We start from the raw sequence: 13928 nt of genomic DNA on the forward strand, positions 1-13928 counted from the left end.
CATCCGGATCAACTGTTACCCAAAAAATTCGTGTTCTACGGGTCAAAATACATAAAAAAAACTTGGGTAAGTCCATCTGAATTAACGAGGCCGTTGTACCCCCCCTGGCGACAGGACTATATAAGCGTTGCCACCAGTGCTACAATATAGCATATATCTAAAATATGTGAACAAATATATACGGCAATGGGTCCGCATGACCTGTCTTAGTTGCCAACATTTTGAGGCTTTGCGAACAATAATCTAACATTTTCGGACATATTTCTACGGCATTGGGACACCAGTGAGTCTAAAATTTTATAGGCAACGCATATTTTCGGCTTTGGTAAATTGAGACCATAACACCTTGAACGTATATATACGGTGGCTGGGAATACAGACCCACTTTTTCAGAAACATATATATGCAGCATTGGGAGAGAAAGGGTTAACGTACATACAATGGACGGATACCACACTTTTTACGTCATGGGTGGCATTTCTTGTTTTGCACCAAAACATGCAATAGCTCCTAACCAATCCATTCCTCGGCTAAAAACTAAACCCGCACCTGAGGTTTATGGAAGTCAGAGAGCTGTTCAACTAATATATTTTGAAAGGAAAAAACCTCAAGGTTTATCAGAAATCAAGATCCAAAGGGAATGTTCACACCAACTGAAACTGTGACTCCATCTGTGCCTGATCTTTTGTGACTCTAAGGGAAAAGCAGAGATTTTCTCGGTATTTTAGGATGTAATGGATTCATGGAAGCTGTGAGAAGAGACATACCATATCATATTATGAACTAACATTTATTATTTGTACAGAAAACTGGGAGAAATTTATCAAATGACAACATTCTAATATAAACTAAAGTTTTGGATTGTAAAAAGTGGGTTTTGCCAAGACCGTTAAAAATTGGCAATTTTAAACTTGCACTTTAGACCGAACGGTTCGTCTGAAAAAAAAGTAAATAGTGATATTTGTAGATAATTTTAAGTACTTTAATTTCTGCTAACAGACCATTTACTAGAAGTTAACAGTTTTCGAGATTTTAGCAAAAAAGCGGAAAAAAGCTTCAATGTTCCGGCAAGAAATTTTGTCCGCAAATCTCATATTCGGATTCAGCAGCCCAAAATCCATATACAATGAAAGAAATCAGAACTACCCCAAAACTTTCCCACTAGGGAGCTCGTAGCGTACAAATTGACTGAATCAAAAGGCATAAAAATTACATAGATTATATTATAACTTATTGAGAAATTACCTATACCGACTCTATGGAAAGACTAGCGGTTTAACGTACACCTGAAGGAGGCACAAATAAATCTGGATTTATTGTGTCACAGCGGAGACACTTTTGGATGCAAACTTCGCAACTTAGAATAGAAGTTTATGGATAAACAGCATTAAAACAATAAGAGGAACTATGGAAGAACATCAACATTTATTATAATCACTACACATCTGCTAAAATGTTAATCGTAGAATAGACAATTTTGGAAATTGGAAAAGCCGTAGATGAAATTATTTCTGACAATACGGTACCAAAATTTAGCACAAAAGTAGCTTTCAAAGTGAATATTAGTCAATATGAACGATGAAATAGAGGAAGCACAACCCATACTTCAAGATCAGAGAGCCTTCAGGCATTAGTATACAGAGTGTTAGTATACAGTGAGGACGTTTGAGTTTGAATAAATTAATTATCTCAAGAAGGGGCGAATTTGAAAAGAAACCCTGAGACAGGTCGATTTTTGTGTTTAAATTATGACTTTTTGGCATATATAATATACTAGTGACGTCACTAATCTGGGCGTGCTGATGTAATCAATGATTTTTCTAAATGAGAGTAGGGATCGTGTGACAGCTCATTTGAAAGGTTATTTAATTCTGTGTGTGTTTATGTTATATTGGCACTGGTTTAAGCAACCAACTGGCCAGTCTTTTATCTAATTCTCTATTCAGTAATATTAACGTTACCATAAGTATTTATACAAAATGTTGTTGCTAAGTAAAAAAATTCTTCTAATAATTTTTTCTACGAGCGTGTAAAAATGTGTAATTTCGCGTAGGGGTTTTAGTTTAGAAAGTTTTACTTTTCCGCACACGTGTTACTTTTCCGTACGCTTTTTACTTTTCCGCACGCGTTTTACTTTTCCGCACGCGTGTTAATTTAGATATGTTAATATGGCCTTATAGTATATTATTCAACGAGCATGTAATGATGGCTATTACTCACGATGATGAAGTTTGCGACACGAGCCGTAGGCGAGTGTCGTAATTTATCAGAGTGAGTAATAGCCATTACATGCGAGTAGAATACTATACTTTTTCTACGACCTTTTTTTATTTTAATTAGTAAAAAATTTAATTATCAACTACTCGAGATTTAAATTATAATAATTTAAAAAAATACCTAAATGATATTTACCCCTAGTACGTGGCTGAATAATTAGTTGCCTACTATTACCAAATTCTTATTTATTGTAAAAATAGAACTAGAAATAGTCAATATAAGTTCTATTCGTTTCCGAAAAATTATAAGTTTAAATTTGTACCTACTGTTAGTGAATCTAATAAAGAGGAAATGGCTGTTGTGGGTTGATGTACTTCATATATATAGTTAAAATGTATATTTACATTTAACTATATATAAATATAATCATATAACTATACTAATATGTTATAACATATTTAATACAATATAACTTGAAAAATAACCACAATATTAGTTATAAATTCCAATTAACATAAACAAAATGCGCTAATGTCACTGTCACTAAAATAAAAGATAAACGTCAAAATTTTTAGTAAACAAGATATAAACGTAAACAAATATAATGACATTGTTACAGTTAAAAATTACTTTAAAAATTTTTTGACGTTAATTATTGATATAAATTACAATAATTATTGTATTAAATAAACAAGTTTAAGTAACTTTATTTGCAGTTTACATACGATTAATATTAAAAGTGGCATGCGCCACTTGAATCTAACTTCAGCCCGTGAGTAATGACCCGTGCGTAACTTCAGCCCGTGAGTAATGAATTATTACTCACGGGTACAGTAATGGGTGCTATTATCTATGAAAAATTAGCGAATAATGAGCATGTTATTAAATGGTCGTAGAAAAAAGTAATTATAATACATGCAATAAACTAATATTTAGATATTATTTACTAATTTATTTCAAATATATCTTATTGTGTTCATGTTTTAATGAAATTAACGCGAGAATTCGATGAAAGAAAATAATTTTGACATAATATTCGAAAGTCAAATCAGTAGACAATAAGAGTGGTTTTGAATGGGCGTCATGGAAACCAACATCGTCGTCATGCTAACCAATTATGCTGAAAGTTTGGTTTTGACAACCTTGTCAAAGAATTAATTTGTGTATGTATTTTCATATTAATTAAATTAATTGATTAAGACTTGGTCATTTTTTAAAGACTCGTAGAAAAAATATTGTCCCTAACTCTTGCAGAAAGTCTCTTTTCCCCACTCGACTGCTTGCCGAACTCCCGCTTCGCGTCGTTCGGCAAACTGCAGTCACGTGCGGAAAAGTATGACTTTCTGCACTTGTTAGGAAAATAACTATATTTAATCTGACTCATTTATGTTGGCAATTCAGACGTACATTATACATTTTAAAGTAGAAGACTCTAAAATGATATCTTATAAAGATAAGTATAAAGTCTTCTACTTTAAAATGTATAATATACGTCTGAATTGCCAATATAAATGAGTCAGATTAAATAAATTATTAGAAGAATTTTTTTACTTAGCAACAACATTTTTGTTTATTTTAGTAGTATTTTGTATTTTGACAACGAAACCCGATTTGGGCTTCGAAACGTTAATAAAATAATTTTTTTGGTAAAATTGTGGCTTTTTCCCATTAAAAATAGTTGATTATAAAAATGTCACAAGGAAATAGCTTCAGAACAACATTAGGAAATAAACGGACGCAGTCTTTTCAACCAGTCATAACAGGTGACCTAATAGTGATTAGTGATGGATGACGTTACAGAGCCACTGTGACCGATAATTTTAAATGGAACCTCATGGCCAGTGATATCTCGTTTGAAAGGTATTGAATAAACCTATTTAATCATAGTTACTATTTTTTTTTGCTGATTTTGACGATTCTAACGTCCGACTATATTATTTTCCAAAAAACTTGACGTTTTTAAATTTATTTTACTTTGCTAAATTTTTACAAAGGTGCAAAACTATTGAAAAAATATATCGTGAATATTCAGTTTAATTTATTGTTTAATGAGACATTTAAATGGTGACATAGGCAGAATGGAACCTACTATATAATCGACAAAATAACAGCTATCTAATTAGATACAAGCTATAATTGGTGAATGTAGAATCAGTTTATACGCAGCAAAACATCTTTTTAATGAGAGGTACACCGATGGCTATATATCGAGGATTTATTTAAATGAGCTTGTTTGGAAGTTTGAAAAAGTTTTGTTCAGCTTCCAAACGATCTGGTCGACTAACAATTAGTGATGACAAAAAAAGTTACATTATTTGCAGAAATAGTAGTGAACACTACTTCTTCTACAGCCCAACTTGCGTCTATCTGTGAAATCAGTCAAATGATTTAAAATATTTTTCCCTCAATAAAAATGTTAACACATACAATGTGAGGTATAGAGTGACAAAAATCCCCACGCCTTTCGTGAAAAACTTACTGAATTTCTAGAAAAAGTAAATGTTTGGGCATGTATTTTGGGAAAATGGTTCGATATAATGGTCAGCTCGGTCAGCGGACTTCACACCATTGGATTTTTTCTGTCGGGGTAGTTGAAACACACCCGACAGTATTGACATTTTGAAACGACGAATTGTTGAAGAATCTGCCGCAATTTTCACCGAAGCGATGCTTTAGAACGAGTACGGCAAGAGATTAGCAATTTTATGCATTACTGTTAGGAAGTAGATAGAGCACTTAATATAAAAACAGATTCTTAACTTTGTTAATTTTAATGAGAAACTACAATTTCAGTATTTAGTTAATTTATTCATCAAAATCAGCTTAAACCCAAACAAAATAATTAGTACGATTCATTATTTAGAAATAAGTATTTTCAATACCTACATTTCAAACGAGATATCACTTGCCATAAGATCCCATTTAAAAGTGTCGGTCAAATTGGTTCTGTAACGTTATCTGTCACGATTACGTCACCTGTTATGACTACATATTTGAGAAAAATAGTCAAACATAGTCAAACTTCACTATTATAAGCTTGACCATTCAAAACATACGAGGGGAAATGCATCTTTTAACATTGTTACTAAAATCTACGTAACTAAGAGACAAAATTACTGTGAAGAAAAATCTGCAAAATTTTAGGTCACTAATGTTTGGCGAAAGTAGGATGTACGCTTAAAAAGGAATATTCATATAAAAGACGCTTAAATTCGCCAAAAAACTTAAGCGATAAGTTGATCTTTTCATGGAAATTGAATATAGGCAGTAATTACAAAGTTTTAATATGGCATACACAAACTTACCAAAACTAAACGAGCCATTTGCCTAACATCCGACAGTTCGTTTGAAATTACAGAATAGCAAATATACAGTATTTTTCATGATCATCTTTCAGTGCGTCACAGTTTTTCGATTTCTTTCTAACGCATTAAATTGTATGTGACAGAAAAAAAGGCACGTCAGTGATTACATTTCGTCGGTGACATTTTTGTAACATTTATTCTAGTTATTCCAGTTGTCGATAGATGGCGCCATAATAAAAAAATAATTTTATTTTAATTAGATAATAATATTACAAATATAATCTGTATAATTTATAAGACTATACAAATCAAAGAAAATACCATTTTATAAAAATGCAAGAAACACATTTGATTTGTTTTTATTCCAAATTGAAAATAAAATATGACAACTGTCAGATTTAACTTAAATGTCATGTTAGAATAAATGTCATAAATGTGTATTATCACGGACTTACCCTTTTTCCTATCATTTGTTACGCACTGAAAAATGATCATGAAAAGGACAATACATATTTTTTATGGATCAATGTCATGCTACAACATTACATCTACTATGTGTTCACAATAATCACGAAAATTTTAATACTAGTATGAAGAAGTTAAGCCAAGTGGTTCAATGATGTAGAATGACTATATTTAAATACCTTTTATTTGGTAACTATTAAAAACGTAGATTCGCTATTCAGCATTTTGTATGATTTAGGTAATGTTCGTCTCTGATATCGAAGAATTTGATTCACTAGCCCTGAAACAAAAGAACCCTAATTAATACATAAAACATTATTTAAATACACTCAAAATATAATAATTCATTTTTTTTTAAATCAGGAATAAATTTTATCTAATAAATTATTGGGGCAACATGGGACAAAGTAGAGCAAAGAGGGCCGTCTTAAGCGTACACGGCGCCGGGGTGCGAGACTCATCTTTGCGCCCCCTTTTGTCAGAAGATTATAATATAGGCTTTAGGTACGCAAAAATTAAAAATAATAATTATATTTGCTTTCTTTATTTATGTTTTAAGAAAACATGGTTTGAGTATTCAAAAAAGAATCAATCTTATACAACTACATTTTATCAAAGTCAACTTTTCTAGCTTTTAAGTTGGCAAAAGTTTTTATTACTTCGGTGATGCTTTTTGCTTGTTTTTCAATACTTATTAAAGCCAGGTTTGTTCATCTGTCTGTTTGTCTTGTTGAGCGCAGATCATTTTTGTTTGATTTAAGTTTAGAAAAATACCTTTCTACTTCAGCTACTGTTACTGGAAGTGTTAAATATATTCTTTGAAATATTTGGGAAGAAGGAGAATAAATTATTAGATTAAATAACTTAAAATATCGACTGGAGCTGTGTCTTTATTTATAAAAAATATTGGTAACAATTCTAACTCATGGAAATAGATCTTCATCATCTACCTCTGTCAGATCTATTTCCATGCGCTATTTTTTTTTTGTAAATTAAACATTGTGTCCTTTTTAATTTTTCTTCGGAGTTTCTCCAACTCAATATATTTTTTAAGAACGACAATTATGATTATATTCCCTCAACATTTCAAATCTTTCACTTAATGTTGCAATGGCAATGTCCAATAAACAGTAATAGAAGTTAACTTTAAAATTTTGTTTTGGATCTAATAGAGGCTTGTCTGCAGCCTCGTAATTGAAATGTCTTTTTCAGGGACGTGGACGAACAGTTTCAGAAAATTTAGTTTCGCAATCGAGTTCTTTAGCAATTGGTACTGAGTCAATTCATATCTGCTCAAACGCAGTGTCGGTGCGGTTGTTGGCTAAATCTTTACTAACTTGATGAAGCATCTTAACAGCTGCCAAAATAATAATATCCCGCGTTTGCAAAGTTTTACTGACAATATTAACCTTTGGTAAAATATTTTACCGGTCACGACAGATCAGATAAACTTAGTTCTTTAATTTTGTCATCAATGAGATTGCGATATTTCTTGTGTCATTGTCGTACTTGTTGTCAAAAATTCAGTATAATGCATCGTAAATTTTCCCCATATTAAAACGAAGTATATTTTTAATGAGTTAATTCTACTCTCCCATCGCGTATTTGAAAGCGATTTTAATGTAAAGGTTGATATCTATTTCATAATAATATTCCACCGTAATGTTGATGCGAAAATAAAAACATAAATTTCACATAAAGGAACATAAAACGCACGAGGATACATGTCTAAATTTGTAGGCCAATATTTCTGCCTCTCATATTTGCCCCAGTGTCATACCCTTGGCCTCGTAAATCATTCAAAATCAATATTCATTAATTTCAAAAATTCTAATAAATAATTAGATAATCCTTGTCCAGTAGTATCAGTAAGCGGTAAAAAACCTAGAAAATTATCTCTAACTTCGGCAAGCTTTGTTGACGAATTGAGATAAACGAACCTAACAACAATATTAAGTTGTTCCTTGTGTGAAATTCGACATTCAATATTGGTCAAAATTACGAGTCAACTTTTTGAAATTATTTTTGGAATAATCTAAATGGGTTTCATATTTCATTTGCATATCGTAGGTGTAGTAAGCATTAATAGCCTTTTCTTTAAAAGAATTTTGAACATTTTTAAAAGACAAAAAGCGTAAATTTGAGCCTAGCAAATGTTCGGCTTGCGCCCCTTGGACTTCGCGCCCAGTGCCTCGCACCCCTTGCACCCAGTGTTGAAACGGCCCTGGGAGCAAACATAAAAAATTAGTTACAAACAGAAAATTTCTCATAGTCCAGGGAAATAAGATTTTTCTCGTGACACATCCCCCTCCAGGCGGAAACCAAATTTTTTAAGTAGGATGGACATCTATATTAATAACCTTTATATTTCCTGCAGCCGATTTTGATGATATACATAGTTATAAACAAATGAAGATCAAAAAACGGTAAATTTTCGCCTTATTCGTCTATAACCAAAAAGTTAAGCACTTTAAACAAATCTGAGAGTAAGAAACTCATAAACCGTCTAAAAAAAGTCAATATGGCGTTCGCCGAATATGTCTATCCTTATTGGTTGCTTAGAAAATGGCAAAATAAATCATAAATTTTGAGTTTATATTAATATTCATAACTTATGCAAAAATTAACTTAGAACCTTCTTATTACACGAATTGCTGAGACTTGTGGTTCTTAAATTATATTTTAAATTTCAACGCAATTGGTCAAATAGTTTAAAAGTTATTTAATTTGTTTATCCCAAATTCATTTTTTTTGCAACACTATAAGTCAGAAAATTATGAGGTTACAATAAGACTTCTGACAGTTTATGGAAGAAGAAAATTTATACTATTGACTTCATTAAAAAAAATGGCAAAAAGTAATTTTAAACAGTGTAAAATTATTTTGCAAAAATACGTCGATTTTTTGCTTGCTTATAAACAATTAGAATAACTTTTTAACCGTTTCCCGTAGAAAAATAATTTTTTCAGATTTGGAAAGACTGAATTTTTATACACATTTAGAAAGAAAAACAATTGTCCTAGAACAATTAGGGACGAAGTTAGCCCCCCTTTTTTTAATTCACATAATTTTGCAAAATAATTTTGCAGTATTTAGAATTATTTTTTGTCATTTCTTTTCAATTAAATTAATAGTATAAATCTTCTTTTTTCATCAATTATCCAAAGTATTAGTGGAACCATTTTATGACTTATAGCGTTGCAAAAAAAATTAATTTGGGATAAACAAATTAAATAACTTTTAAACTATTTGACCAATTGCATTGAAATTTAAAATATAATTTAAGCACCACAAGTCTCAGCAATTCGTGTCATAAGAACGTTCTAAGTTAATTTTTCTATAAGTTGTGAATATTTATAAATTTTGCAGAACGGTAGAAACAGTATATTGTTATTTTGATTTAACAATGTTTACATTAATAATTTGACTTATATTTGACAGTTGACAGTTATATTGTACCTACTTGTTATTATTAGTTCTAATAAATTTTGTTGGTTAGTTCTTCTTCTTAACGTGCCCTATCAAGTCCCCTTGACGTTGGCGATTAACATGGCGAAACTGTCTCTGTCTCGAGCTATTCTAAATAGGTGTTCTGCTTTCTTTATTCCTGTCCACTCCCGGATATTCTTCAACCAAGAGGCCTGCTTTCTACCAATTCCTCTGCGTCCTTCGATTTTACCCATCATAATAAGTTGAAGAATATTATACCGGTCTCCCCTTACTACGTGTCCAAAATAGGCCATCTTTCTATATTTGATGTTATCAAGCAGCTCGCGGTTAGCATTTGCTCTTTTAAGGACTGCCACATTTGTCAGCATAGCCGTCCATGGTATTTTCAGAATACGTCTGTGAAGCCACATTTGAAAGGCCTCCAAACGGTTAATGGTGGATATTTTTAATGTCCATGCTTCGACACCATACAAGAGGACTGACCAAATGTAGCATTTAATCATGCGCTTTCGAAATTGAAGTTGCAAGGGATCATTACAGAAAAATGACCTCATTTTTAAAAATGTCGTGCGGGCTATCTCGATTTCTACATTTTATCTCTTTATCTGGATCTAGTTGTTCAGTAATATGTTGGTTAGTTACATAAATAAAGTAAAAATGAAAAAATGACTTGTTATTTGAGGAAGGTGGAAAAATCATATGTATAACATGGGAGTAAAGTGCCTTTTCCTCCCTTGAATGACTACTGCCCTCCGCTACGCGTCGGGCAGTAAACTTCATTCTCGGGAGGGAAAGTAGCACTTTCCTTTTCACCTACCTCTACCGAAAGTATCCTTTTCCTGACCTGATTGTAGAGAGCAAAGTCGTACTGTTCCTCCTGATTTATACAGCCCTCCGCTACGCGTCGGGCAGAAAACTTCATTCTCGGGAGGAAAAGTAGCACTTTCCTCCCTTGTTATACAAATAGCTATTGTTTTAGCATCAACATCGCTGTAAACCGCGATGATAGCTCGCGAGAGTGAACGGGTGACACATCCCTGGTATGTGCGATCTCATAAGAAAATGAAGGTTTGTTTTGACATCGATATAGCGACCGCGACCGCGACCTCCACCGCACACATCCATGTATCTTTGGTATGTCCGTACTCTTAGGTAAGTAACTATCAAATAAACTTAGAGGGCGATTTAAACTTTATTAGAGTTAAAGCATGAAAAAGAGTTTCCAGAAACAGGACTATAAAATAAGGCAGCTTTTAAAAAACCTAATTTTTATTACATTTTATTGGGTTTTAAAACAAGAAGAATTTTTTATCAAGAATAACATTTTTCGCTAAAATTAAAAAGAAAATAGTGTCTTGTCTTAGACATCCCTCCCGTGGACACACGTTGAAATAAAAATTATACGGCAACGTTATAAGGACGCCTATGGTAATACTGGAAAAGGACTCAAGACTCATAATTGTAATTTATATTTTTCTAACTAAACTATCATTATATTCAGTCTACGAGTAGAGTCGGCTCTTGTTAATTAGATGGGTAAGCCCTAATATATCTTTTTAAGAAAGACTTTACGGCATTTTGAACTTAAATGGTGTTTTTGGTAGGTCAAACGGAATTAGCAAATATAAATTCCAGTTCGTTTCAACGATTTGTTGACTATTTATTCCAAAGGGCCATTTTCCTGTCTCTGGATTGAGTAGCCCAAAAATAAACAGGAATTGTGTTAAACGGACCGTTCGAGTGAATATTGAAGATATCTGCCTGGATAAATTCCCGGAATGAACGAGCATACCTACATGAAGTGGACAATCCCTTATGGTTAGTCTTTATGATTAAACTTCTGTTAATATTTGATTCTTCACATTGTGAATAAAAAATCCCAATTGAATATATTTATCGTTCAAATTCCTTCATAGGAAATAAAATAGGTAACATTTTTAGTTCAGATTCTTACTAATATAGCCACGATAACCCCACAACAAAAAAATATTTCTATTGGGAGAATTCTACGTTACGTCCCAGATTTGCAGAAATTTGTGAAAAATTGGTTAACCCGGCACCTGCCACGTGGGGTGCTCCCAGCACCCCATAACATATTTTCATCAAATATTTGGTATTTAAAGTTTGTTAACCGTGCTGTGCGTCATAGTAGCTTTCTATAATATTATATAGCATAGATCTGTTTGCGTTTGAAGTGGTTATTTAGTGTCATTCTGAACTTGGGTGTCATTATCTGGCAGTTTAAGTTTTAAATTTTTTTGTTGTGTTTTTGATAAACAGGTCAGATTTACATTTTTTATTGTAATAACTGATTTAAATTATTAATATAGTCTCTATTTTCAATAAATCTTAATTTTTTTAGATATTTTACTTCACTTCATTTATTATGAGTTGGTACTTGCTAATTTGCTTATAACATCTTTTTAATTTTATTTTTTAACATTTATAATATATTAGTAGCTAATAAGTTAATAAAACATGTTTTTTATATACTTGTGTAACTCAACACATTATTTTGTTTATAAACAACTAGATCACAGAAAATTTAAAGGGGTGCTGTGAGCACCCCACGTGGCAGCTGACGCCTTGCAAAGCCACGTGGCAGGTGCCGGGTTAATGAATTTTCTAAATCAGTTGATCAAAATGGCTTCTAGAATTAATACTTTATGTCATATGCCTGGATTCCGCGTGCAAAAAAAGTTGATTAATAGCAAGCTGAAAATTTGGTAATAGCTTAACGGTGTCACATTGTATATAAAGATAATAATAATAAAACAGAAGAACGTCGTGTCTTTTTAAAGGGATTGGCTTTATCGTTGATGAAACCTCATCTAATAAATCGTTCGACAATTCCAAACTTAACTTAAGGCCTTCGAAATTCTATTGCAAGAATTGCCAAAATCACATTACCGAACTCATCACAACCTGAACCATCGAATATTAAGTTTTGTTTATTTTGCCCGCGCCGCAAAAATAGAAAAGTAAAAAAATTGTAATTATTCTTGTCATCAACAAATAATTTGTCCAGAGCACTCTTGTTATACTTGTGTAAAGTTCGGTGCCGTAAATCATGAAGATACCTAGATTGATTAATATTGATTTAATTCCGGTCATTTTTTTGTATCTAATCATATCATTATGTATATTATGTTATATTATTATGTTCTTATTATTAGTTAATAAAAAAAGTTTAAAATCTGTTTTAAAAATTTTATTTTGTAAAGAAAGGCAAAAATTGGATATGTGAGAGAAAATCTCATGCGCGACCACTCGCGTACAAACCTACCTAGCGACCAATGCCGGGTTAAATGAACATTAGTGCGCGATGGTAAGTTTTTATTGTTTTTCGTGACTTTCTCTGTATGTCGTGGACTTGTATAGTTTTAACATCTAAAACAAACTACAGATTGATTTTGAACTGATGATGATTTAAAAAATTTAAAGCGAATCGTTTTCAATAAATCAATAAAGTAGCTGATTTCTCAATTCTCCAAACAGTCTGTGTATAAAACGGTATCGTAAGGATTTCACAACGTTGTTTTAGCATATCCCTGCATCGTCAGAGACCCGGGCTAATACGAATTCACAAACAGATGGCCGAAGAATATCTCTTGATATTTCCCACTTCGAGTGGATAGCTACAAAAGTGTCATCTACTTTGATGGCAATAAACTTTTCTGGCTTTCTGCGGTGTAAAGTGCGGTGCCGTAAATCATGAAGATACCGAGATTGATTAATATTGATTTAATTCCGGTCATTTTTTTGTATCTAATCATATCGTTATGTATATTATGTTATATTATTATGTTCTTATTATTAGTTAATAAAAAAAGTTTAAGATCTGTTTTAAAAATTTTATTTTGTAAAGAAAGGCAAAAATTGGATATGTGAGAGAAAATCTCATGCGCGACCACTGGCGTACAAATCTACCTAGCGACCAATGCCGGGTTAAATGAACATTAGTGCGCGATGGTAAGTTTTTATTGTTTTTCGTGACTGTTTCTCTGTATGTCGTGGACTTGTATAGTTTTAACATCTAAAACAAACTACAAATTGATTTTGAACTGATGATGATTTAAAAATTTTAAAGCGAATCGTTTTCAATAAATCAATAAAGTAGCTGATTTCTCAATTCTCCAAACAGTCTGTGTATAAAACGGTATCGTAAGGATTTCACAACGTTGTTTTAGCATATCCCTGCATCGTCAGAGACCCGGGCTAATACGAATTCACAAACAGATGGCCGAAGAATATCTCTTGATATTTCCCACTTCGAGTGGATAGCTACAAAAGTGTCATCTACTTTGATGGCAATAAACTTTTCTGGCTTTCTGCCTTTTGAGGTGTATGCAATTAGTGAAAGTATAAGTTATCCGGCAAAAGTTTTCTTCTTTTTTATATGCCATCTCCTCTAAGAGGGTCGGCAACAATCATGGCAATTCGCACTTTCGATACCACTGCTCTAAAGAGATCATCAGAAGTGCAGTTACA

The 13928-nt window shown here is 32.3% G+C and overlaps 1 protein-coding gene across 2 annotated transcripts in view; it reads right to left on the reverse strand.

Moving 5' to 3' along the window:
* Positions 1-991: 991 nt before the first annotated feature.
* LOC114326786 (5-hydroxytryptamine receptor 1-like) overlaps positions 992-13928 on the reverse strand; it is a 2054074-nt gene continuing 2041137 nt past the window's right edge. For both annotated transcript variants that reach the window (XM_050642977.1, XM_050642978.1), the window contains one exon: positions 992-6267. The gene's annotated coding sequence lies outside the window, so the exon portion shown is untranslated. The remainder of the gene's footprint in view (positions 6268-13928) is intronic.

The sequence above is a fragment of the Diabrotica virgifera genome, chromosome 2 (assembly GCF_917563875.1).
Source record: "Diabrotica virgifera virgifera chromosome 2, PGI_DIABVI_V3a".
NCBI lineage: Eukaryota > Metazoa > Arthropoda > Insecta > Coleoptera > Chrysomelidae > Diabrotica > Diabrotica virgifera.